This window comes from Bombus affinis, unplaced genomic scaffold (assembly GCF_024516045.1).
Source record: "Bombus affinis isolate iyBomAffi1 unplaced genomic scaffold, iyBomAffi1.2 ctg00000058.1, whole genome shotgun sequence".
Lineage (NCBI taxonomy): Eukaryota > Metazoa > Arthropoda > Insecta > Hymenoptera > Apidae > Bombus > Bombus affinis.
Genome location: NW_026108819.1, coordinates 614,901 through 640,149, shown reverse-complemented (window position 1 = coordinate 640,149; position 25,249 = coordinate 614,901).

Below are 25,249 nucleotides of genomic sequence, written 5' to 3'. Positions count from 1 at the left end.
ACCTTATATTGCATTGCATTTGTTTCGTGTTATTACCTAATTTTGTCAGCCATTTCGGACATCACATTGCACTGTAGTATGTGGAAATAGTACTATTTATGTGAAACTATTCATAAACTGTAAACATTTGTCAGTAGGCAATTCGATAAAGACTTCCGGCTCCTCGGGCTGGTGCGAATACTTCAATGTCCGTATGTGCCAGACCGTTGGTTTGTGAAACACCTTTACGCGTCTCTCGCTCGCTGCGCTCGCTCGAAAGCTATAGCCTAACCTAAAACCATACATCTTGCGTTCAGTAATCGATATGGTGGCGACATATTTCGAATTTGCGAACGTGTCGCATCGGTTGTGACGTTGGACTAGATTTTTACGAGCGAGCGGAGCGAGCGAGCAACGATCTCAATTTCCAAGCTATACATATACCTTATATTGCCTTGCATATATTTCGTGATATTACCTAATTTTGTCAGCCATTTCTGACATCACATTGCATTTTACTATGTGGAAATAGTACAATTTATGTGAAACTATTCATAAACTGTAAACATTTGTCAGTAGGCAATTCGATAAAGACATCCGGCTCCTCGGGCTGGTGCAAAATATTTCAATGTCCGTATTTGCCAAACCGTTGGTTTGTGACACACCTTTACAGGTCTCTCGCTCGCTACGCTCGCTCGAAAGCTATAGCTTAACCTAAAACCAATCCATCTTGCGTTCAGTATTCGACATGGTGGTGACATATTTCGAATTTGCGAACGTGTCGCATCGGTTGTGAGGTTGGACTATATTTTTACGAGCGAGCGGAGCGAGCGAGCAACGATCACAATTTCCAAGCTATACATATACCTTATATTGCCTTGCATATATTTCGTGTTATTACCTAATTTTGTCAGCCATTTCTGACATCACATTGCACTTTACTATGTGGAAATAGTACTATTTATGTGAAACTATTCATAAACTGTAAACATTTGTCAGTAGGCAATTCGATAAAGACGTCCGGCTCCTCGGGCTGGTGCGAATATTTCAATGTCCGTATGTGCCAAACCGTTGGTTTGTGACACACCTTTACGGGTCCCTCGCTCGCTGCGCTCGCTCGAAAACTATTGCCCAACCTAAAACCATACATCTTGCGTTCAGTAATCGATATGGTGGCGACATATTTCGAATTTGCGAATGTGTCGCATCGGTTGTGAGGTCGGACTAGATTTTTACGAGCGAGCGGAGCGAGCGAGCAACCATCACAATTTCCAAGCTATACATATACCTTATATTGCCTTGCATATATTTCGTGTTATTACCTAATTTTGTCAGCCATTTCTGACATCACATTGCACTTTACTATGTGGAAATAGTACTATTTATGTGAAACTATTCATAAACTGTAAACATTTGTCAGAAGGCAATTCGATAAAGACTTCCGGCTCCTCGGGCTGGTGCGAATATTTCAATGTCCGTATGTGCCAAACCGTTGGTTTGTGACACACCTTTACGCGTCCGTCGCTCGCTGCGCTCGCTCGAAAACTATTGCCCAACCTAAAACCATACATCTTGCGTTCAGTAATCGATATGGTGGCGACATATTTCGAATTTGCGAACGTGTCGCATCGGTTGTGAGGTTGGACTAGATTTTTACGAGCGAGCGGAGCGAGCGAGCAACGATCACAATTTCCAAGCTATACATATACCTTATATTGCCTTGCATATATTTCGTGTTATTACCTAATTTGGTCAGCCATTTCTGACATCACATTGCACTTTACTATGTGGAAATAGTACTATTTATGTGAAACTATTCATAAACTGTAAACATTTGTCAGTAGGCAATTCGATAAAGACTTCCGGCTCCTCGGGCTGGTGAGAATATTTCAATGTCCGTATGTGCCAAACCGTTGGTTTGTGACACACCTTTACGCGTCCCTCGCTCGCTGCGCTCGCTCGAAAACTATTGCCCAACCTAAAACCATACATCTTGCGTTCAGTAATCGATATGGTGGCGACATATTTCGAATTTGCGAACGTTTCGCATCGGTTGTGAGGTTGGACTAGACTTTTACGAGCGAGCGGAGCGAGCGAGCAACGGTGACAATTTCCAAGCTATACATATACCTTATATTGCATTGCATTTGTTTCGTGTTATTACCTAATTTTGTCAGCCATTTCGGACATCACATTGCACTGTAGTATGTGGAAATAGTACTATTTATGCGAAACTATTCATAAACTGTAAACATTTGTCAGTAGACAATTCGATAAAGACTTCCGGCTCCTCGGGCTGGTGGGAATATTTCAATGTCCCTATGTGCCAAACCGTTGGTTTGTGACACACCATTACACGGCTCTCGCTCGCTACGCTCGCTCGAAAGCTATAGCCTAACCTAAAACCATACATCTTGCGTTCAGTAATCGATATGGTGGCGACATATTTCGACTTTGCGAACGTGTCGCATCGGTTGTGAGGTTGGACTAGATTTTTACGAGCGAGCGGAGCGAGCGAGCTACGGTGACAATTTCCAAGCTATACATATACCTTATATTGCATTGCATTTGTTTCGTGTTATTACCTAATTTTGTCAGCCATTTCGGACATCACATTGCACTGTAGTATGTGGAAATAGTACTATTTATGTGAAACTATTCATAAACTGTAAACATTTGTCAGTAGGCAATTCGATAAAGACTTCCGGCTCCTCGGGCTGGTGCGAATACTTCAATGTCCGTATGTGCCAGACCGTTGGTTTGTGAAACACCTTTACGCGTCTCTCGCTCGCTGCGCTCGCTCGAAAGCTATAGCCTAACCTAAAACCATACATCTTGCGTTCAGTAATCGATATGGTGGCGACATATTTCGAATTTGCGAACGTGTCGCATCGGTTGTGACGTTGGACTAGATTTTTACGAGCGAGCGGAGCGAGCGAGCAACGATCTCAATTTCCAAGCTATACATATACCTTATATTGCCTTGCATATATTTCGTGATATTACCTAATTTTGTCAGCCATTTCTGACATCACATTGCATTTTACTATGTGGAAATAGTACAATTTATGTGAAACTATTCATAAACTGTAAACATTTGTCAGTAGGCAATTCGATAAAGACATCCGGCTCCTCGGGCTGGTGCAAAATATTTCAATGTCCGTATTTGCCAAACCGTTGGTTTGTGACACACCTTTACAGGTCTCTCGCTCGCTACGCTCGCTCGAAAGCTATAGCTTAACCTAAAACCAATCCATCTTGCGTTCAGTATTCGACATGGTGGTGACATATTTCGAATTTGCGAACGTGTCGCATCGGTTGTGAGGTTGGACTATATTTTTACGAGCGAGCGGAGCGAGCGAGCAACGATCACAATTTCCAAGCTATACATATACCTTATATTGCCTTGCATATATTTCGTGTTATTACCTAATTTTGTCAGCCATTTCTGACATCACATTGCACTTTACTATGTGGAAATAGTACTATTTATGTGAAACTATTCATAAACTGTAAACATTTGTCAGTAGGCAATTCGATAAAGACGTCCGGCTCCTCGGGCTGGTGCGAATATTTCAATGTCCGTATGTGCCAAACCGTTGGTTTGTGACACACCTTTACGGGTCCCTCGCTCGCTGCGCTCGCTCGAAAACTATTGCCCAACCTAAAACCATACATCTTGCGTTCAGTAATCGATATGGTGGCGACATATTTCGAATTTGCGAATGTGTCGCATCGGTTGTGAGGTCGGACTAGATTTTTACGAGCGAGCGGAGCGAGCGAGCAACCATCACAATTTCCAAGCTATACATATACCTTATATTGCCTTGCATATATTTCGTGTTATTACCTAATTTTGTCAGCCATTTCTGACATCACATTGCACTTTACTATGTGGAAATAGTACTATTTATGTGAAACTATTCATAAACTGTAAACATTTGTCAGAAGGCAATTCGATAAAGACTTCCGGCTCCTCGGGCTGGTGCGAATATTTCAATGTCCGTATGTGCCAAACCGTTGGTTTGTGACACACCTTTACGCGTCCGTCGCTCGCTGCGCTCGCTCGAAAACTATTGCCCAACCTAAAACCATACATCTTGCGTTCAGTAATCGATATGGTGGCGACATATTTCGAATTTGCGAACGTGTCGCATCGGTTGTGAGGTTGGACTAGATTTTTACGAGCGAGCGGAGCGAGCGAGCAACGATCACAATTTCCAAGCTATACATATACCTTATATTGCCTTGCATATATTTCGTGTTATTACCTAATTTGGTCAGCCATTTCTGACATCACATTGCACTTTACTATGTGGAAATAGTACTATTTATGTGAAACTATTCATAAACTGTAAACATTTGTCAGTAGGCAATTCGATAAAGACTTCCGGCTCCTCGGGCTGGTGAGAATATTTCAATGTCCGTATGTGCCAAACCGTTGGTTTGTGACACACCTTTACGCGTCCCTCGCTCGCTGCGCTCGCTCGAAAACTATTGCCCAACCTAAAAACATACATCTTGCGTTCAGTAATCGATATGGTGGCGACATATTTCGAATTTGCGAACGTGTCGCATCGGTTGTGAGGTTGGACTAGGTTTTTACGAGCGAGCGGAGCGAGCGAGCTACGGTGACAATTTCCAAGCTATACATATACCTTATATTGCATTGCATTTGTTTCGTGTTATTACCTAATTTTGTCAGCCATTTCGGACATCACATTGCACTGTAGTATGTGGAAATAGTACTATTTATGTGAAACTATTCATAAACTGTAAACATTTGTCAGTAGGCAATTCGATAAAGACATCCGGCTCCTCGGGCTGGTGCGAATATTTCAATGTCCGTATGTGCCAAACCGTTGGTTTGTGACACACCTTTACGCGTCTCTCGCTCGCTGCGCTCGCTCGAAAGCTATAGCCTAACCTAAAACCATACATCTTGCGTTCAGTATTCGATATGGTGGTGACATATTTCGAATTTGCCAACGTGTCGCATCGGTTGTGTCGTTGGACTAGATTTTTACGAGCGAGCGGAGCGAGCGAGCAACGATCACAATTTCCAAGCTATACATATATCTTATATTGCCTTGCATATATTTCGTGATATTACCTAATTTTGTCAGCCATTTCTGACATCACATTGCAGTTTACTATGTGGAAATAGTACAATTTATGTGAAACTATTCATAAACTGTAAACATTTGTCAGTAGGCAATTCGATAAAGACATCCGGCTCCTCGGGCTGGTGCGAATATTTCAATGTCCGTATTTGCCAAACCGTTGGTTTGTGACACACCTTTACAGGTCTCTCGCTCGCTACGCTCGCTCGAAAGCTATAGCTTAAAACCAATCCATCTTGCGTTCAGTATTCGATATGGTGGTGACATATTTCGAATTTGCGAACCTGTCGCATCGGTTGTGAGGTTGGACTATATTTTTACGAGCGAGCGGAGCGAGCGAACAACGATCACAATTTCCAAGCTATACATATACCATATATTGCCTTGCATATATTTCGCGTTATTACCTAATTTTGTCAGCCATATCTGACATCACATTGCACTTTACTATGTGGAAATAGTACTATTTATGTGAAACTATTCAAAACTGTAAACATTTGTCAGTAGGCAATTCGATAAAGACTTCCGGCTCCTCGGGCTGGTGCGAATATTTCAATGTCCGTATGTGCCAAACCGTTGGTTTGTGACACACCTTTACGCGTCCCTCGCTCGCTGCGCTCGCTCGAAAACTATTGCCCAACCTAAAACCATACATCTTGCGTTCAGTAATCGATATGGTGGCGACATATTTCGAATTTGCGAACGTGTCGCATCAGTTGTGAGGTCGGACTAGATTTTACGAGCGAGCGGAGCGAGCGAGCAACGATCACAATTTCCAAGCTATACATATACCTTATATTGCCTTGCATATATTTCGTGTTATTACCTAATTTTGTCAGCCATTCTGACATCACATTGCACTGTAGTATGTGGAAATAGTACTATTTATGTGAAACTATTCATAAACTGTAAACATTTGTCAGTAGACAATTCGATAAAGACTTCCGGCTCCTCGGGCTGGTGGGAATATTTCAATGTCCCTATGTGCCAAACCGTTGGTTTGTGACACACCATTGCACGGCTCTCGCTCGCTACGCTCGCTCGAAAAGCTATAACTTAACCTAAAACCAATCCATCTTGCGTTCAGTAATCGATATGGTGGCGACATATTTCGAATTTGCGAACGTGTCGCATCGGTTGTGAGGTTGGACTAGATTTTTACGAGCGAGCGGAGCGAGCGAGCAACGGTGACAATTTCCAAGCTATACATATACCTTATATTGCCTTGCATATATTTCGTGTTATTACCTAACTTTGTCAGCCATTTCTGACATCACATTGCACTTTACTATGTGGAAATAGTACTATTTATGTGAAACTATTCATAAACTGTAAACATTTGTCAGTAGGCAATTCGATAAAGACTTCCGGCTCCTCGGGCTGGTGCGAATATTTCAATGTCCGTATGTGCCAAACCGTTGGTTTGTGACACACCTTTACGCGTCCCTCGCTCGCTGCGCTCGCTCGAAAACTATTGCCCAACCTAAAACCATACATCTTGCGTTCAGTAATCGATATGGTGGCGACATATTTCGAATTTGCGAACGTGTCGCATCGGTTGTGAGGTCGGACTAGATTTTTACGAGCGAGCGGAGCGAGCGAGCAACGATCACAATTTCCAAGCTATACATATACCTTGTATTGCCTTGCATATATTTCGTGTTATTACCTAATTTTGTCAGCCATTTCTGACATCACATTGCACTTTACTATGTGGAATTAGTACTATTTATGTGAAACTATTCATAAACTGCAAACATTTGTCAGTAGGCAATTCGATGAAGACTTCCGGCTCCTCGGGCTGGTGCGAATATTTCAATGTCCGTATGTGCCAAACCGTTGGTTTGTGACACACCTTTACGCGTCCCTCGCTCGCTGCGCTCGCTCGAAAACTATTGCCCAACCTAAAACATACATCTTGCGTTCAGTAATCGATATGGTGGCGACATATTTCGAATTTGCGAACGTGTCGCATCGGTTGTGAGGTTGGACTAGATTTTTACGAGCGAGCGGAGCGAGCGAGCAACGATCACAATTTCCAAGCTATACATATACCTTATATTGCTTTGCATATATTTCGTGTTATTACCTAATTTTGTCAGCCATTTCTGACATCACATTGCACTTTACTATGTGGAAATAGTACTATGTATGTGAAACTATTCATAAACTGTAAACATTTGTCAGTAGGCAATTCGATAAAGACTTCCGGCTCCTCGGGCTGGTGCGAATATTTCAATGTCCGTATGTGCCAAACCGTTGGTTTGTGACACACCTTTACGCGTCTCTCGCTCGCTGCGCTCGCTCGAAAGCTATAGCCTAACCTAAAACCATACATCTTGCGTTCAGTATTCGATATGGTGGTGACATATTTCGAATTTGCGAACGTGTCGCATCGGTTGTGACGTTGGACTAGATTTTTACGAGCGAGCGGAGCGAGCGAGCAACGATCACAATTTCCAAGCTATACATATATCTTATATTGCCTTGCATATATTTCGTGATATTACATAATTTTGTCAGCCATTTCTGACATCACATTGCATTTTACTATGTGGAAATAGTACAATTTATGTGAAACTATTCATAAACTGTAAACATTTGTCAGTAGGCAATTCGATAAAGACATCCGGCTCCTCGGGCTGGTGCGAATATTTCAATGTCCGTATGTGCCAAACCGTTGGTTTGTGACACACCTTTACGCGTCCCTCGCTCGCTGCGCTCGCTCGAAAACTATTGCCCAACCTAAAACCATACATCTTGCGTTCAGTAATCGATATGGTGGCGACATATTTCGAATTTGCGAACGTGTCGCATCAGTTGTGAGGTCGGACTAGATTTTTACGAGCGAGCGGAGCGAGCGAGCAACGATCACAATTTCCAAGCTATACATATACCTTATATTGCCTTGCATATATTTCGTGTTATTACCTAATTTTGTCAGCCATTTCTGACATCACATTGCACTGTAGTATGTGGAAATAGTACTATTTATGTGAAACTATTCATAAACTGTAAACATTTGTCAGTAGACAATTCGATAAAGACTTCCGGCTCCTCGGGCTGGTGGGAATATTTCAATGTCCCTATGTGCCAAACCGTTGGTTTGTGACACACCATTGCACGGCTCTCGCTCGCTACGCTCGCTCGAAAGCTATAACTTAACCTAAAACCAATCCATCTTGCGTTCAGTAATCGATATGGTGGCGACATATTTCGAATTTGCGAACGTGTCGCATCGGTTGTGAGGTTGGACTAGATTTTTACGAGCGAGCGGAGCGAGCGAGCAACGGTGACAATTTCCAAGCTATACATATACCTTATATTGCATTGCATTTGTTTCGTGTTATTACCTAATTTTGTCAGCCATTTCGGACATCACATTGCACTGTAGTATGTGGAAATAGTACTATTTATGTGAAACTATTCATAAATTGTAAACATTTGTCAGTAGGCAATTCGATAAAGACTTCCCGCTCCTCGGGCTGGTCCGAATATTTCAATGTCCGTATGTGCCAAACCGTTGGTTTGTGACACACCTTTACGCGTCTCTCGCTCGCTGCGCTCGCTCGAAAGCTATAGCCTAGCCTAAAACCATACATCTTGCGTTCAGTAATCGATATGATGGTGACATATTTCGAATTTGCGAACGTGTCGCATCGGTTGTGAGGTTGGACTAGATTTTTACGACGCAGCGGAGCGAGCGAGCAACGATGACAATTTCCAAGCTATACATATACCTTATATTGCCTTGCATATATTTCGTGATATTACCAAATTTTGTCAGCCATTTCTGACATCACATTGCACTTTACTATGTGGAAATAGTACTATTTATGTGAAACTATTCATAAACTGTAAACATTTGTCAGTAGGCAATTCGATAAAGACTTCCGGCTCCTCGGGCTGGTGCGAATATTTCAATGTCCGTATGTGCCAAACCGTTGGTTTGTGACACACCTTTACACGTCTCTCGCTCGCTACGCTCGCTCGAAAGCTATAGCTTAACCTAAAACCAAGCCATCTTGCGTTCATTATTCGATATGGTTGCGACATATATCGAATTTGCGAACGTGTCGGATCGGTTGTGAGGTTGGACTAGATTTTTACGAGCGAGCGGAGCGAGCGAGCGACGATCACAATTTCCAAGCTATACATATACCTTATATTGCCTCGCATATATTTCGTGTTATTACCTAATTTTGTCAGCCATTTCTGACATCAAATTGCACTTTACTATGTGGAAATAGTACTATTTATGTGAAACTATTCATAAACTGTAAACATTTGTCAGTAGGCAATTCGATAAAGACTTCCGGCTCCTCGGGCTAGTGCGAATATTTCAATATCCGTATGTGCCAAACCGTTGGTTTGTGACACACCTTTACGCGTCTCTCGCTCGCTGCGCTCGCTCGAAAGCTATAGCCTAACCTAAAACCATACATCTTGCGTTCAGTAATCGATATGGTGGTGACATATTTCGAATTTGCGAACGTGTCGCATCGGTTGTGAGGTTGGACTAGATTTTTACGAGCGAGCGGAGCGAGCGAGCAACGATCACAATTTCCAAGCTATACATATATTTTATATTGCCTTGCATATATTTCGTGTTATTACCTAATTTTGTCAGCCATTTCTGACATCAAATTGCACCTTACTATGTGGAGATAGTAGTATTTATGTGAAACAATTCATAAACTGTAAACATTTGTCAGCAGGCAATTCGATAAAGACTTCCGGCTCCTCGGGCTGGTGCGAATATTTCAATGTCCGTATGTGCCAAACCGTTGGTTTGTGACACACCTTTACACGTCTCTCGCTCGCTACGCTCGCTCGAAAGCTATAGCTTAACCTAAAACCAAGCCATCTTGCGTTCATTATTCGATATGGTGGCGACATATATCGAATTTGCGAACGTGTCGGATCGGTTGTGAGGTTGGACTAGATTTTTACGAGCGAGCGGAGCGAGCGAATAACGGTCATCATTTCCAAGCCATACATATACCTTATATTGCATTGCATTTGTTTCGTGTTATTACCTAATTTTGTCAGCCATTTCTGACATCACATTGCACTTTACTATGTGGAAATAGTACTATTTATGTGAAACTATTCATAAACTGTAAACATTTGTCAGTAGGCAATTCGATAAAGACTTCCGGCTCCTCGGGCTGGTGCGAATATTTCAATTTCCGTATGTGCCAAACCGTTGGTTTGTGACACACCTTTACGCGTCTCTCGCTCGCTGCGCTCGCTCGAAAGCTATAGCCTAACCTAAAACCATACATCTTGCGTTCAGTAATCGATATGGTGGCGACATATTTCGAATTTGCGAACGTGTCGCATCGGTTGTGAGGTTGGACTAGATTTTTACGAGCGAGCGGAGCGAGCGAGCTACGGTGACAATTTCCAAGCTATACATATACCTTATATTGCATTGCATTTGTTTCGTGTTATTACCTAATTTTGTCAGCCATTTCGGACATCACATTGCACTGTAGTATGTGGAAATAGTACTATTTATGTGAAACTATTCATAAACTGTAAACATTTGTCAGTAGGCAATTCGATAAAGACTTCCGGCTCCTCGGGCTGGTGCGAATATTTCAATGTCCGTATGTGCCAAACCGTTGGTTTGTGACACACCTTTACGCGTCTCTCGCTCGCTGCGCTCGCTCGAAAGCTATAGCCTAACCTAAAAACATACATCTTGCGTTCAGTAATCGATATGGTGGTGACATATTTCGAATTTGCGAACGTGTCGCATCGGTTGTGAGGTTGGACTAGATTTTTACGAGCGAGCGGAGCGAGCGAGCAACGATTACAATTTCCAAGCTATACATATACCTTATATTGCCTTGCATATATTTCGTGATATTACCTAATATTGTCAGCCATTTCTGACATCACATTGCACTTTACTATCTGGAAATAGTACTATTTATGTGAAACTATTCATAAACTGTAAACATTTGTCAGTAGGCAATTCGATAAAGACTTCCGGCTCCTCGGGCTGGTGCGAATATTTCAATGTCCGTATGTGCCAAACCGTTGGTTTGTGACACACCTGTACACGTCTCTCGCTCGCTACGCTCGCTCGAAAGCTATAGCTTAACCTAAAACCAAGCCATCTTGCGTTCATTATTCGATATGGTGGCGACATACATCGAATTTGCTAACGTGTCGGATCGGTTGTGAGGTTGGACTAGATTTTTACGAGCGAGCGGAGCGAGCGAATAACGGTCATCATTTCCAAGCTATACATATACCTTATATTGCATTGCATTTCTTTCGTGTTATTACCTAATTTTGTCAGCCATTTCTGACATCACATTGCACTTTACTATGTGGAAATAGTACTATTTATGTGAAACTATTCATAAACTGTAAACATTTGTCAGTAGGCAATTCGATAAAGACTTCCGGCTCCTCGGGCTGGTGCGAATATTTCAATGTCCGTATGTGCCAAACCGTTGGTTTGTGACACACCTTTACGCGTCTCTCGCTCGATGCGCTCGCTCGAAAGCTATAGCCTAACCTAAAACCATACATCTTGCGTTCAGTAATCGATATGGTGGTGACATATTTCGAATTTGCGAACGTGTCGCATCGGTTGTGAGGTTGGACTAGATTTTTACGAGCGAGCGGAGCGAGCGAGCAACGATTACAATTTCGAAGCTATACATATGCCTTATATTACCTTGCATATATTTCGTGATATTACCTAATTTTGTCAGCCATTTCTGACATCACATTGCACTTTACTATGTGGAAATAGTACTATTTATGTGAAACTATTCATAAACTGTAAACATTTGTCAGTAGGCAATTCGATAAAGACTTCCGGCTCCTCGGGCTGGTGCGAATATTTCAATATCCGTATGTGCCAAACCGTTGGTTTGTGACACACCTTTACGCGTCTCTCGCTCGCCGCGCTCGCTCGAAAGCTATAGCCTAACCTAAAACCATACATCTTGCGTTCAGTAATCGATATGGTGGTGACATATTTCGAATTTGCGAACGTGTCGCATCGGTTGTGAGGTTGGACTAGATTTTTACGAGCGAGCGGAGCGAGCGAGCTACGGTGACAATTTCCAAGCTATACATATACCTTATATTGCATTGCATTTGTTTCGTGTTATTACCTAATTTTGTCAGCCATTTCGGACATCACATTGCACTGTAGTATGTGGAAATAGTACAATTTATGTGAAACTAATCATAAACTGTAAACATTTGTCAGTAGGCAATTCGATAAAGACTTCCGGCTCCTCGGGCTGGTGCGAATATTTCAATGTCCCTATGTGCCAAACCGTTGGTTTGTGACACACCATTACACGGCTCTCGCTCGCTACGCTCGCTCGAAAGCTATAGCTTAACCTAAAACCAATCCATCTTGCGTTCAGTATTCGATATGGTGGTGACATATTTCGAATTTGCGAACGTGTCGCATCGGTTGTGACGTTGGACTAGATTTTTACGAGCGAGCGGAGCGAGCGAGCAACGATCACAATTTCCAAGCTATACATATACCTTATATTGCATTGCATATATTTCGTGTTCTTACCTAATTTTGTCAGCCATTTCTGACATCACATTGCACTTTACTATGTGGAAATAGTACTATTTATGTGAAACTATTCATAAACTGTAAACACTTGTCAGTAGGCAATTCGATAAAGACTTCCGGCTCCTCGGGCTGGTCCGAATATTTCAATGTCCGTATGTGCCAAACCGTTGGTTTGTGACACACCTTTACGCGTCTCTCGCTCGCTGCGCTCGCTCGAAAGCAATAGCCTAACCTAAAACCATACATCTTGCGTTCAGTAATCGATATGGTGGCGACATATTTCGAATTTGCGAACGTGTCGCATCGGTTGTGAGGTTGGACTAGATTTTTGCGAGCGAGCGGAGCGAGCGAGCTACGGTGACAATTTCCAAGCTATACATATACCTTATATTGCATTGCATTTGTTTCGTGTTATTACCTAATTTTGTCAGCCATTTCTGACATCACATTGCACTTTACTATGTGGAAATAGTACTATTTATGTGAAACTATTCATAAACTGTAAACATTTGTCAGTAGGCAATTCGATAAAGACTTCCGGCTCCTCGGGCTGGTGCGAATATTTCAATGTCCGTATGTGCCAAACCGTTGGTTTGTGACACACCTTTACGCGTCTCTCGCTCGATGCGCTCGCTCGAAAGCTATAGCCTAACCTAAAACCATACATCTTGCGTTCAGTAATCGATATGGTGGTGACATATTTCGAATTTGCGAACGTGTCGCATCGGTTGTGAGGTTGGACTAGATTTTTACGAGCGAGCGGAGCGAGCGAGCAACGATTACAATTTCGAAGCTATACATATGCCTTATATTACCTTGCATATATTTCGTGATATTACCTAATTTTGTCAGCCATTTCTGACATCACATTGCACTTTACTATGTGGAAATAGTACTATTTATGTGAAACTATTCATAAACTGTAAACATTTGTCAGTAGGCAATTCGATAAAGACTTCCGGCTCTTCGGGCTGGTGCGAATATTTCAATATCCGTATGTGCCAAACCGTTGGTTTGTGACACACCTTTACGCGTCTCTCGCTCGCCGCGCTCGCTCGAAAGCTATAGCCTAACCTAAAACCATACATCTTGCGTTCAGTAATCGATATGGTGGTGACATATTTCGAATTTGCGAACGTGTCGCATCGGTTGTGAGGTTGGACTAGATTTTTACGAGCGAGCGGAGCGAGCGAGCTACGGTGACAATTTCCAAGCTATACATATACCTTATATTGCATTGCATTTGTTTCGTGTTATTACCTAATTTTGTCAGCCATTTCGGACATCACATTGCACTGTAGTATGTGGAAATAGTACAATTTATGTGAAACTAATCATAAACTGTAAACATTTGTCAGTAGGCAATTCGATAAAGACTTCCGGCTCCTCGGGCTGGTGCGAATATTTCAATGTCCCTATGTGCCAAACCGTTGGTTTGTGACACACCATTACACGGCTCTCGCTCGCTACGCTCGCTCGAAAGCTATAGCTTAACCTAAAACCAATCCATCTTGCGTTCAGTATTCGATATGGTGGTGACATATTTCGAATTTGCGAACGTGTCGCATCGGTTGTGACGTTGGACTAGATTTTTACGAGCGAGCGGAGCGAGCGAGCAACGATCACAATTTCCAAGCTATACATATACCTTATATTGCATTGCATATATTTCGTGTTCTTACCTAATTTTGTCAGCCATTTCTGACATCACATTGCACTTTACTATGTGGAAATAGTACTATTTATGTGAAACTATTCATAAACTGTAAACATTTGTCAGTAGGCAATTCGATAAAGACTTCCGGCTCCTCGGGCTGGTGCGAATATTTCAATGTCCGTATGTGCCAAACCGTTGGTTTGTGACACACCTTTACGCGTCTCTCGCTCGCTGCGCTCGCTCGAAAGCTATAGCCTAACCTAAAACCATACATCTTGCGTTCAGTAATCGATATGGTGGTGACAAATTTCGAATTTGCGAACGTGTCGCATCGGTTGTGAGTTTGGACTAGATTTTTACGAGCGAGCGGAGCGAGCGAGCAACGGTGACAATTTCCAAGCTATACATATACCTTATATTGCATTGCATTTGTTTCGTGTTATTACCTAATTTTGTCAGCCATTTCGGACATCACATTGCACTGTAGTATGTGGAAATAGTACTATTTATGTGAAACTATTCATAAACTGTAAACACTTGTCAGTAGGCAATTCGATAAAGACTTCCGGCTCCTCGGGCTGGTCCGAATATTTCAATGTCCGTATGTGCCAAACCGTTGGTTTGTGACACACCTTTACGCGTCTCTCGCTCGCTGCGCTCGCTCGAAAGCTATAGCCTAACCTAAAACCATACATCTTGCGTTCAGTAATCGATATGGTGGCGACATATTTCGAATTTGCGAACGTGTCGCATCGGTTGTGAGGTTGGACTAGATTTTTGCGAGCGAGCGGAGCGAGCGAGCTACGGTGACAATTTCCAAGCTATACATATACCTTATATTGCATTGCATTTGTTTCGTGTTATTACCTAATTTTGTCAGCCATTTCGGACATCACATTGCACTGTAGTATGTGGAAATAGTACTATTTATGTGAAACTATTCATAAACTGTAAACATTTGTCAGTAGGCAATTCGATAGAGACTTCCGGCTCCGAGGGCTGGTGCGAATATTTCAATGTCCGTATGTGCCAAACCGTTGGTTTGTGACACACCTTTACGCGTCTCTCGCTCGCTGCGCTCGCTCGAAAGCTATAGCCTAACCTAAAAACATACATCTTGCGTTCAGTAATCGATATGGTGGTGACATATTTCGAATTTGCGAACGTGTCGCATCGGTTGTGAGGTTGGACTAGATTTTTACGAGCGAGCGGAGCGAGCGAGCAACGATTACAATTTCCAAGCTATACATATACCTTATATTGCCTTGCATATATTTCGTGATATTACCTAATTTTGTCAGCCATTTCTGACATCAAATTGCACTTTACTATGTGCAAATAGTACTATTTATGTGAAACAATTCATAAACTGTAAACATTTGTCAGTAGGCAATTCGATAAAGACTTCCGGCTCCTCGGGCTGGTGCGAATATTTCAATATCCGTATGTGCCAAACCGTTGGTTTGTGACACACCTTTACGCGTCTCTCGCTCGCTGCGCTCGCTCGAAAGCTATAGCCTAACCTAAAACCATACATCTTGCGTTCAGTAATCGATATGGTGGCGACATATTTCGAATTTGCGAACGTGTCGCATCGGTTGTGAGGTTGGACTAGATTTTTACGAGCCAGCGGAGCGAGCGAGCAACGATCACAATTTCCAAGCTATACATATACCTTATATTGCCTTGCATATATTTCGTGTTATTACCTAATTTTGTCAGCCATTTCTGACATCACATTGCACTTTACTATGTGGAAATAGTACTATTTATGTGAAACTATTCATAAACTGTAAACATTTGTCAGTAGGCAATTCTATAAAGACTTCCGGCTCCTCGGGCTGGTGCGAATATTTCAATGTCCGTATGTGCCAAACCGTTGGTTTGTGACACACCTTTACGCGTCTCTCGCTCGCTGCGCTCGCTCGAAAGCTATAGCCTAACCTAAAACCATACATCTTGCGTTCAGTAATCAATATGGTGGTGACATATTTCGAATTTGCGAACGTGTCGCATCGGTTGTGAGTTTGGACTAGATTTTTACGAGCGAGCGGAGCGAGCGAGCAACGGTGACAATTTCCAAGCTATACATATACCTTATATTGCATTGCATTTGTTTCGTGTTATTACCTAATTTTGTCAGCCATTTCGGACATCACATTGCACTGTAGTATGTGGAAATAGTACTATTTATGTGAAACTATTCATAAACTGTAAACATTTGTCAGTAGGCAATTCGATAAAGACATCCGGCTACTCGGGCTGGTGCGAATATTTCAATGTCCGTATGTGCCAAACCGTTGGTTTGTGACACACCTTTACGCGTCTCTCGCTCGCTGCGCTCGCTCGAAAGCTATAGCCTAACCTAAAACCATACATCTTGCGTTCAGTAATCGATATGGTGGTGACATATTTCGAATTTGCGAACGTGTCACATCGGTTGTGAGGTTGGACTAGATTTTTACGAGCGAGCGGAGCGAGCGAGCAACGATTACAATTTCCAAGCTATACATATACCTTATATTGCCTTGCATATATTTCGTGATATTACCTAATATTGTCAGCCATTTCTGACATCACATTGCACTTTACTATGTGGAAATAGTACTATTTATGTGAAACTATTCATAAACTGTAAACATTTGTCAGTAGGCAATTCGATAAAGACTTCCGGCTCCTCGGGCTGGTGCGAATATTTCAATGTCCGTATGTGCCAAACCGTTGGTTTGTGACACACCTGTACACGTCTCTCGCTCGCTACGCTCGCTCGAAAGCTATAGCTTAACCTAAAACCAATCCATCTTGCGTTCAGTATTCGATATGGTGGTGACATATTTCGAATTTGCGAACGTGTCGCATCGGTTGTGACGTTGGACTAGATTTTTACGAGCGAGCGGAGCGAGCGAGCAACGATCACAATTTCCAAGCTATACATATACCTTATATTGCATTGCATATATTTCGTGTTATTACCTAATTTTGTCAGCCATTTCTGACATCACATTGCACTTTACTATGTGGAAATAGTACTATTTATGTGAAACTATTCATAAACTGTAAACATTTGTCAGTAGGCAATTCGATAAAGACTTCCGGCTCCTCGGGCTGGTGCGAATATTTCAATGTCCGTATGTGCCAAACCGTTGGTTTGTGACACACCTTTACGCGTCTCTCGCTCGATGCGCTCGCTCGAAAGCTATAGCCTAACCTAAAACCATACATCTTGCGTTCAGTAATCGATATGGTGGTGACAAATTTCGAATTTGCGAAAGTGTCGCAGCGGTTGTGAGTTTGGACTAGATTTTTACGAGCGAGCGGAGCGAGCGAGCAACGGTGACAATTTCCAAGCTATACATATACCTTATATTGCATTGCATTTGTTTCGTGTTATTACCTAATTTTGTCAGCCATTTCGGACATCACATTGCACTGTAGTATGTGGAAATAGTACTATTTATGTGAAACTATTCATAAACTGTAAACATTTGTCAGTAGGCAATTCGATAAAGACTTCCGGCTCCTCGGGCTGGTGCGAATATTTCAATGTCCCTATGTGCCAAACCGTTGGTTTGTGACACACCATTACACGGCTCTCGCTCGCTACGCTCGCTCGAAAGCTATAGCTTAACCTAAAACCAATCCATCTTGCGTTCAGTATTCGATATGGTGGTGACATATTTCGAATTTGCGAACGTGTCGCATCGGTTGTGACGTTGGACTAGATTTTTACGAGCGAGCGGAGCGAGCGAGCAACGATCACAATTTCCAAGCTATACATATACCTTATATTGCATTGCATATATTTCGTGTTATTACCTAATTTTGTCAGCCATTTCTGACATCACATTGCACTTTACTATGTGGAAATAGTACTATTTATGTGAAACTATTCATAAACTGTAAACATTTGTCAGTAGGCAATTCGATAAAGACTTCCGGCTCCTCGGGCTGGTGCGAATATTTCAATGTCCGTATGTGCCAAACCGTTGGTTTGTGACACACCTTTACGCGTCTCTCGCTCGCTGCGCTCGCTCGAAAGCTATAGCCTAACCTAAAACCATACATCTTGCGTTCAGTAATCGATATGGTGGTGACAAATTTCGAATTTGCGAACGTGTCGCATCGGTTGTGAGTTTGGACTAGATTTTTACGAGCGAGCGGAGCGAGCGAGCAACGGTGACAATTTCCAAGCTATACATATACCTTATATTGCATTGCATTTGATTCGTGTTATTACCTAATTTTGTCAGCCATTTCGGACATCACATTGCACTGTAGTATGTGGAAATAGTACTATTTATGTGAAACTATTCATAAACTGTAAACACTTGTCAGTAGGCAATTCGATAAAGACTTCCGGCTCCTCGGGCTGGTCCGAATATTTCAATGTCCGTATGTGCCAAACCGTTGGTTTGTGACACAACTTTACGCGTCTCTCGCTCGCTGCGCTCGCTCGAAAGCTATAGCCTAGTGAAAAACCATACATCTTGCGTTCAGTAATCGATATGGTGGTGACATATTTCGAATTTGCGAACGTGTCGCATCGGTTGTGAGGTTGGACTAGATTTTTACGAGCGAGCGGAGCGAGCGAGCAACGGTGACAATTTCCAAGCTATACATATACCTTATATTGCATTGCATTTTTTCGTGTTATTACCTAATTTTGTCAGCCATTTCGGACATCACATTGCACTGTAGTATGTGGAAATAGTACTATTTATGTGAAACTATTCATAAACTGTAAACATTTGTCAGTAGGCAATTCGATAAAGACTTCCGGCTCCTCGGGCTGGTGCGAATATTTCAATGTCCGTATGTGCCAAACCGTTGGTTTGTGACACACCTTTACGCGTCTCTCGCTCGCTGCGCTCGCTCGAAAGCTATAGCCTAACCTAAAACCATACATCTGGCGTTCAGTAATCGATATGGTGGCGACATATTTCGAATTTGCGAACGTGTCGCATCGGTTGTGAGGTTGGACTAAATTTTTACGAGCGAGCGGAGCGAGCGAGCAACGGTGACAATTTCCAAGCTATACATATACCTTATATTGCATTGCATTTGTTTCGTGTTATTACCTAATTTTGTCAGCCATTTCGGACATCACATTGCACTGTAGTATGTGGAAATAGTACTATTTATGTGAAACTATTCATAAACTGTAAACATTTGTCAGTAGGCAATTCGATAAAGACTTCCGGCTCCTCGGGCTGGTGCGAATATTTCAATGTCCCTATGTGCCAAACCGTTGGTTTGTGACACACCATTACACGGCTCTCGCTCGCTACGCTCGCTCGAAAGCTATAGCCTAACCTAAAACCATACATCTTGCGTTCAGTAATCGATATGGTGGTGACATATTTCGAATTTGCGAACGTGTCGCATCGGTTGTGAGGTTGGACTAGATTTTTACGAGCGAGCGGAGCGAGCGAGCTACGGTGACAATTTCCAAGCTATACATATACCTTATATTGCATTGCATTTGTTTCGTGTTATTACCTAATTTTGTCAGCCATTTCGGACATCACATTGCACTGTAGTATGTGGAAATAGTACTATTTATGTGAAACTAATCATAAACTGTAAACATTTGTCAGTAGGCAATTCGATAAAGACTTCCGGCTCCTCGGGCTGGTGCGAATATTTCAATGTCCCTATGTGCCAAACCGTTGGTTTGTGACACACCATTACACGGCTCTCGCTCGCTACGCTCGCTCGAAAGCTATAGCTTAACCTAAAACCAATCCATCTTGCGTTCAGTATTCGATATGGTGGTGACATATTTCGAATTTGCGAACGTGTCGCATCGGTTGTGACGTTGGACTAGATTTTTACGAGCGAGCGGAGCGAGCGAGCAACGATCACAATTTCCAAGCTATATATATACCTTATATTGCATTGCATATATTTCGTGTTATTACCAAATTTTGTCAGCCATTTCTGACATCACATTGCACTGTAGTATGTGGAAATAGTACTATTTATGTGAAACTATTCATAAACTGTAAACATTTGTCAGTAGGCAATTCGATAAAGACTTCCGGCTCCTCGGGCTGGTGCGAATATTTCAATGTCCGTATGTGCCAAACCGTTGGTTTGTGACACACCTTTACGCGTCTCTCGCTCGCTGCGCTCGCCCGAAAGCTATAGCCTAACCTAAAACCATACATCTGGCGTTCAGTAATCGATATGGTGGCGACATATTTCGAATTTGCGAACGTGTCGCATCGGTTGTGAGGTTGGACTAAATTTTTACGAGCGAGCGGAGCGAGCGAGCAACGGTGACAATTTCCAAGCTATACATATACCTTATATTGCATTGCATTTGTTTCGTGTTATTACCTAATTTTGTCAGCCATTTCGGACATCACATTGCACTGTAGTATGTGGAAATAGTACTATTTATGTGAAACTATTCATAAACTGTAAACATTTGTCAGTAGGCAATTCGATAAAGACTTCCGGCTCCTCGGGCTGGTGCGAATATTTCAATGTCCCTATGTGCCAAACCGTTGGTTTGTGACACACCATTACACGGCTCTCGCTCGCTACGCTCGCTCGAAAGCTATAGCTTAACCTAAAACCAATCCATCTTGCGTTCAGTATTCGATATGGTGGTGACATATTTCGAATTTGCGAACGTGTCGCATCGGTTGTGACGTTGGACTAGATTTTTACGAGCGAGCGGAGCGAGCGAGCAACCATCACAATTTCCAAGCTATACATATAACTTATATTGCATTGCATTTGCTTCGAGTTATTACCTAATTTTGTCAGCCATTTCTGACATCACATTGCACTTTACTATGTGGAAATAGTACTATTTATGTGAAACTATTCATAAACTGTAAACATTTGTCAGTAGGCAATTCGATAGACTTCCGGCTCCTCGGGCTGGTGCGAATATCTCAATGTCCGTATGTGCCAAACCGTTGGTTTGTGACACACCTTTACGCGTCTCTCGCTCGCTGCGCTCGCTCGAAAGCTATAGCCTAACCTAAAACCATACATCTTGCGTTCATTATTCGATATGGTGGCGACATACATCGAATTTGCGAACGTGTCGGATCGGTTGTGAGGTTGGACTAGATTTTTACGAGCGAGCGGAGCGAGCGAATAACGGTCATCATTTCCAAGCTATACATATACCTTATATTGCATTGCATTTGTTTCGTGTTATTACCTAATTTTGTCAGCCATTTCTGACATCACATTGCACTTTACTATGTGGAAATAGTACTATTTATGTGAATCTATTCATAAACTGTAAACATTTGTCAGTAGGCAATTCGATAAAGACTTCCGGCTCCTCGGGCTGGTGCGAATATTTCAATGTCCCTATGTGCCAAACCGTTGGTTTGTGACACACCATTACACGGCTCTCGCTCGCTACGCTCGCTCGAAAGCTATAGCTTAACCTAAAACCAATCCATCTTGCGTTCAGTATTCGATATGGTGGTGACATATTTCGAATTTGCGAACGTGTCGCATCGGTTGTGAGGTTGGACTAGATTTTTACGAGCGAGCGGAGCGAGCGAGCAACGTTCACAATTTCCAAGCTTTACATATACCTTATGTAGCGGCACTCGAGCACGGAACTTTCCAACGGCTTCGCGACACAAAGCGCTATACCTTCAAAGCGTAAGGCCGACGTGCCTAATGTGCCATCGATATCCCTATGGTTCTTCCGCCGAATAGTCGGAAGAATGCACGCACGGCAACCGCCGCGGTACATCTAATAAACGCATGTGTAGTGGGGATATCGAAGGGCAACTAAGAAAAGATTGGTTTCGAACAAAAGATTCATTCTGCCTCCAACCGCGAAGTGCGAAAGGTACAGCATCATAGCGAAGCAAACACAAGCCGAGATACGCGATTGTAAACTCTCGATGGTTAATCATAAGTGTGAATCGTATAAATTGTTGATCTGTTGATTGTTAATAGAAATAAACTTTTTGTTGAACATCTGAGTATTCCTTCCGCACCTATCACGACACACCACCTCAAACTGGTGACCTCGACGTGATTTTTTTGTGTTAGAGGTGACAGTGATAGACTAGTCGCGGTGTGAACAGTAGTGTCCGCAAATCACACTATGGAAATGGAGAGCAAACCAACTCCAGCCGGTGCTTTGTTTCGCGTGCCACCATTTATGCCTACGAAGGCCGGGCTCTGGTTCTCGATCCTAGAGAAGTATTTCGACGTAACCGGCATCAGCCACGATAAGGAAAAAGCCGTAACCCTCATGGGATTCCTTGACCCAACATACCTCGCCAAGATCGAGGATACCGTGACCCACCTCCCTGATACCGGCCAGTACGATAAATTGAAGAGCGAGCTGATCCGCACCCTGACCGAATCCGACAGCGCCAAAGTCGAAAGGTTAGTCGAACGCGAAGAGATGGGCGACAGAAAGCCCTCACAGTTTTACAACGACCTAAAGAAACTAGCCAGCCCGCTCGCGTCCGACGAGTTCATCCTAAACCTGTGGAGGAACCACCTCCCAGACCGTATCAGGGAAGTCCTGGCCGCAGTTGACGATACGAGCATAGAAAAGCTGACCAAGACCGCGGATAGAATCGACGAGGCGTACGTTCGCCACGGCCACCGCGCGCATAGGGTGGGCGCAGTCGCCGAGCCACTGGCATCATACGAAGATAAAACCGACGCACTGGCCGCCGCCGTCACCAGCAGGGTGCTAGACGGAATGAAGGCTATGAGAATCGACGGGCATCGTCGACCACGAAGACGCTCGAATTCTCTCACCCGACCCCGCCGCCGTTCGCGTTCGCGAGATAACCCGCGCCAGGACGGAATGTGCTTCTATCATGCGAGGTTTGGCGATCGCGCCAGGAAATGTAACGCCCCTTGTAAGTGGAAGTCGGGAAACGACACCAGCCGTCCGTAAAAGCGGCGAACCACAACGGCTTGGGATCTCGCCGCATCTTTGTTTTGGACCAGAGAACGAAGACTTCATTCTTAGTTGACACCGGTGCTGATATCAGCGTTTATCCCCGAAGCAGGCTATCTACGGACGTAAAGAAAACAGCGTGTGAACTATTCGCTGCCAATGGGACGCGCATCGCAACGTACGGCACTTTAGCGATGGAGCTAAACCTGTCCCTACGCAGAGCATTCAGATGGAACTTTACGGTAGCCGACGTGCAAACCCCCATCATCGGCATGGACTTCCTAAGCCATTACGGGTTGCTCGTGGACGCGCGAAACAAAAGCCTCACCGACACGGCAACTCGAATGTCATCGAGGGGATACACCGACACGACAGACGAAGTGTCCGTTAAGACCATTATCGGCGAATCACCATATCACCAACTCCTGGCAGAATTCCCGGACCTCACCCGCCCACCGATTTTTGGAAAAGAGAAGACTCGACACGGCGTGGTACACCACATCGAAACCACGCCTGGCCCGCCGGTCTACAACAAACCCCGCCGTCTCGCACCTGATCGACTTAAACAGGTAAAGGAGGAATTCGAGCTCATGATCGAGCAGGGTGTGATGCGACCATCGAAAAGCCCGTGGGCATCACCTCTGCACGTAGTGCCGAAAAAGGACGGAAACCTGCGACCATGCGGCGACTACCGCGCGTTGAACGCTCGCACCGTACCCGACAGGTACTCACCGCCGCATATCGAAGACTTCGCGCATCATCTGTTTGGTAAGCGAATCTTCTCAAAGATCGATCTCGTCCGCGCGTACCATCAAATTCCGATTGCGCCCGAAGACATCGAAAAAACCGCGATAACAACACCTTTCGGACTTTTCGAAGCAACAAACATGATGTTTGGACTTCGGAACGCCGCGCAAACATGTCAGCGATTCGTCGACGAAATCACACGTGGGCTCGATTTCGTCTACGCGTACATCGATGATTTCCTAATAGCATCGGACGACGAAAGCCAACATCGCGAACATTCGAAAATTCTGTTCGACCGCCTCAACAATTACGGCGTCGTGATAAACCCCACGAAATGCGAATTCGGCGTGCACGAAATTACTTTCCTCGGATACTCGGTAAACTCCGACGGAATTAAACCGCCGCCCGAACGCGTCGAAGCGATTATAAAATTGTCGAAACCCGCGAACGCTAAGCAGCTACGTAGGTACCTCGGTATGATAAACTTCTACCGACGTTTCATACCGGGGGCCGCAAAAACACTCAAACCGCTCAATGATTTGTTAAAAGGCGCGAAAAAGGGCAACGCGCCCATAGAGTGGTCGGAACTGGCGGATAACAGCTTTCGCGAATCGCAACGCGCTCTCGCGGATGCCACGATGCTGGCGCATCCGATACCAGGTGCGCCTATCAGCCTCTCGGTAGATGCGTCCGACTACGCCGTGGGAGCGGTATTACAACAACACGCGAATAGCGAATGGCAACCGCTAGGGTTCGCAACGAAATCTCTGACCCCCGCGCAGCAAAAATATAGCGCGTACGATCGCGAACTACTCGCAATATACACCGCAATCAAACACTTCCGACACGCTTTAGAAGGCAGAAATTTCGCAATATATACCGACCACAAACCTCTAACCTACGCGTTCAGACAAAAATTAGAAAAGTGTTCGCCGCGACAATTTCGATACCTCGACTACATCGGTCAATTCAGCACAGATATACGTTACATAAAGGGGCTAGATAATAACGTAGCCGACGCTCTGTCGCGCATCGAAGCAATAGGGAAGGCCGTGGACCATCAAACTCTCGCCGCCGCGCAAGAAAACGACAACGAACTAAGCGATATCGTCAACTCTGGTACAACCGCGTTACGGTTAAAGAAGATACGCTTTCCCGGTTACGACGCAGAAATATACTGCGACGTATCAGCCGACATTGTAAGACCGTACGTACCGAAATCCTTGCGGCGCGACGTATTCAATTCGCTCCACGGACTTTCC